The sequence below is a fragment of the Mus pahari genome, chromosome 11, assembly GCF_900095145.1.
Source record: "Mus pahari chromosome 11, PAHARI_EIJ_v1.1, whole genome shotgun sequence".
Classification (NCBI taxonomy): domain Eukaryota; kingdom Metazoa; phylum Chordata; class Mammalia; order Rodentia; family Muridae; genus Mus; species Mus pahari.
Window position 1 is genome coordinate 70,952,331 of NC_034600.1, and position 3,592 is coordinate 70,955,922.

Consider the following 3,592-nt stretch of genomic DNA (forward strand, 5'->3'; position numbering starts at 1 on the left):
CATAGAAATGCCAGATAGAAGATCTCTGAAGGAAAGTGTCAGTTTAAAAAAAAAGAAAGAAAGAAAATTATCTTTGGTCAATACTTTCTTGAAAATTATTTTGAAAAGGAAGTAATCATACTTACGAATGATTATATAACAGTGCAACAGTGGACTAAACAGATATAAAATTGTCAAAGGAAGTAAAGATTAACACACTCTGATGTTTATAAGCTGGGATGCAGATCCCCATTTCTTTCTTTCAGTCCCTTGTTTGTTCAGTCATCAAGCCTTGCTGATTTTATGTTCCTAATGTTTGTTTCATTCAAGTCTTATATAAGGGCATCCCCGTTTCTCACCTGCACCATGACAACAGTTCCCATCTATTTCCTGCCTCGACTCGTCTGTTCCTTTAACTCTTCCCACACTTCATAAACTGCAAATGAAATGGCGCTGCTACCCTGATGTAGCTCTTCCCCAGGACTCCCAGAGCTTTTGTCATGCTGTCCCCAGTGCTTGTCCTTCAAAGACAGCTGCTCACATGGATGTGTGGACACTAAACAGTGTCTGCGTATGCTCATGTATAAGGGGATCACCTCAGATGAAGGACCTCAAATTTAGATTTCTTGCCGTAACTCTAAACTATCTGATGGAAACGCCTCTATCATTATGTTAAATAGGTTTATATTGAAGCAGGAAGTGTAAACATTTTCAATCATTATAAACTTTCTTGATATGTGTTCATTTCATGAGTATGGAAGAAACTGGGGGTGTGGGTGGGTAATGTTAATTTTATCCAACTGAAAGGCATTGCTCACAAACTGCAGCTTATTCTCCAACCCTCCAAATGTACCCACAGTCCTTATTATCTGAACTTTCCCCTAGGAATACATAAACAAATAATTCTTCTCTACCTTATACCAACAGACCAAAGCGAAATTTCATTGAAGTTCAACTTGCAGAATCAATGAGTTTATTTGATTTCTTTACAGACCATGGGGGAAGGTAACTTACATGATCATGAATAACTCCAAAGCAGGCATACCACTGGAGCCTTTCACCCAGTATGGATAATGACTTTCTTATCACTGCACACATAGAATCTCTTAGTTAACATTCCAGAGCCTATATAATTATGGCTGCTCCTGCGGCCACGAGGGCACATGCAACTGAGACAGAATCACATATTGCTGATAGTCATAGGAGGTAATGGCTGGATTCTCAGGAAAGAGTCCAACAATCTTTCATGCCTCTTCTCTAAGGGAATGTCAACAGTCATCAGCATGATTTGAAGGTCTCTTGCATGTACTCACAGCTGTTTTGGTAAAAATGGTAGTTGTTTCACTTATTCTAGCTGATATCTTTGTTGAATTCTGTAATTGTGTCTTGTGTTACATTTGTTTTCCTAGAGGTTATGAAAGGGCATGTTCTACTCTTATAGACTACTAGATCCAGGAAAAGAGTTTATATAAAGCCAGCCTGGTTTTGAGTTCTGAGTTTACTGGTATTATTTACAAGGTAACTCATGAACAGCTAATTCATTGCAAGTTCCAACCAACTATGTTGAGAAAACCGTAGAGTTCTAACCTCTAGTCAACCTTCCTACTTCCATATATAATAGAACCTCAACATCATATTCAACTTGAGACAGGAGGGTATCAAATCTAGAATCTAATGTGAAAATCTAGTGACAACTTCAGCTATCTAGAGGTGAATATTACCTGTTTCATTTCGACTACTGTGGACCTTGCCTCCATCATTGTATTGTTTACTTATGTCATTACCAAAACTTTGCAGTGAGGTATTTTGTAGGTTACTACCACTAGTATGCTTGATGACAATGGGTGGTCACTTTACAACCAAATGACACTGCTCTTCTACAACATAAGGAATCAGAGAACGGATGTAATCTCATTGAAGTCTAGAAAAAGAATTGAATATATAAAAATAAGAGGCACTTGGAGCTCTAGGTAGATATGACCAAAGATGAACATCTTCCTAACATTATAATCAAAATGTCAATAATACAAAGCAATCAAATGACATTCAATGGCATAAGAAGGACTGGTGCGATGGTTTGGTGAATAAAGGGACCTGCTACTGAGCCTGATCACCTCGGTTTGATCCCTGAGATCACATGACAAAAGGAGAGATAATGCTCATCTGATCTCTACACCACATGTTTGCTATGGTACATGCACATGTACATACACACACACACACACACACACACACACACACACACTGAACAAATGAATGAATGAATAGAAAATAAATACTGTAGGGGAAAATATCTACTTATATATAAAAGCAGAAACACTAAAAGAATACCAGGTCATTTGTCTGCCATTTTAATAATCATAGAACGCTTGAATGATATAGTTCAAACCCTGAAAGCCAATCATTGAAACCAAGATTGTTGTGCCCTTGAAAGTTGTCTATTAAAGTTGATGGAGAAATAAGAACATTCCAAGGCAAATGCATATTAAGGAAATTTATGCAGACCAGGCTAGTCTTATGGAAAACACTGAAAGGAATACTATAAACAAGACAAGAAGAAATACAGTTTCATCCATAAGAAAAGAGGAGAGGATACATTTCATGAGTTGAATAGATAAGTAGAAGAGAGTTCGAAATCAACCATTATGTACAGCACAGCAAATCAGTAAGTCCCTAATATAGGAAAAGAAGGAAAGAACAACCAATATTTCAACCAAATGGAAAATGTACCCAAAAAAAATGCAGAGAAAACAAAAAATACTTTAATGAAAATGACATTACCAGTTAAAGTCTAATTGAGATTAAAAACAAAAAACAAAAAACAACAATAAAAACAAACAAACAGGATTCATCTGTCTTTTTTTCTCAAAAAAAAAAAAAAAAAACAAACAAAACCACACCTCACTAGCAAAGTCATCTAAATTCTCAGTGTCAAAGTGTGGAAAACAAATAGAGGTTATAAGTAAGCTGGTATAGCTGGTCTCATGTAATAAAGTAGATTTCAAACTAAACCTAGTCAGAGGAGGTAAAGAAAGCCACTACAAAGTAATAAAAGGAACAGCTTATTAGAAATATGTAGCAACTATAAACATGTATGTGCTGAATCTTGCAGCCTCCAGTTTCATCTAATAGATCAGCACAAAGCAAGAAAAGCCAGATAGGTTCATAAGCAATAATAGTGGGGGACTTCAATATGTCATTGTTATTTTTAAAATAGGTCTTCCAAATTAAATATTCCCAAAACACTTCAGAGTTAAAAACATCGTAGGAGGATTGGATTTAACAGGTATCCTTAGAGAATCCCCTCCACAAATAGGGACTGTACATTCCTCTCAGAGGTACACAGAATTGGGTCTAACATTGATCATAGTTTAGGCCACAAAACAAGTTTTAACAAAAAATCCAAATATTTAGATAATTCATACTATCTTATCAGACCACAGTGAAACAAAACCAGCAACAACAGGTAAAGAAAGCACAAAAACTGCACACATACCTGGAAACTGAATGGCACAGTGATGAATAAACAGTAGGTCACTGATTTAAAAAAAAAAAAAGAAAGGAGGAAGAAATTGCAAAAATCTTAGAATCAAGCGGAAGTGATAGCACTGCC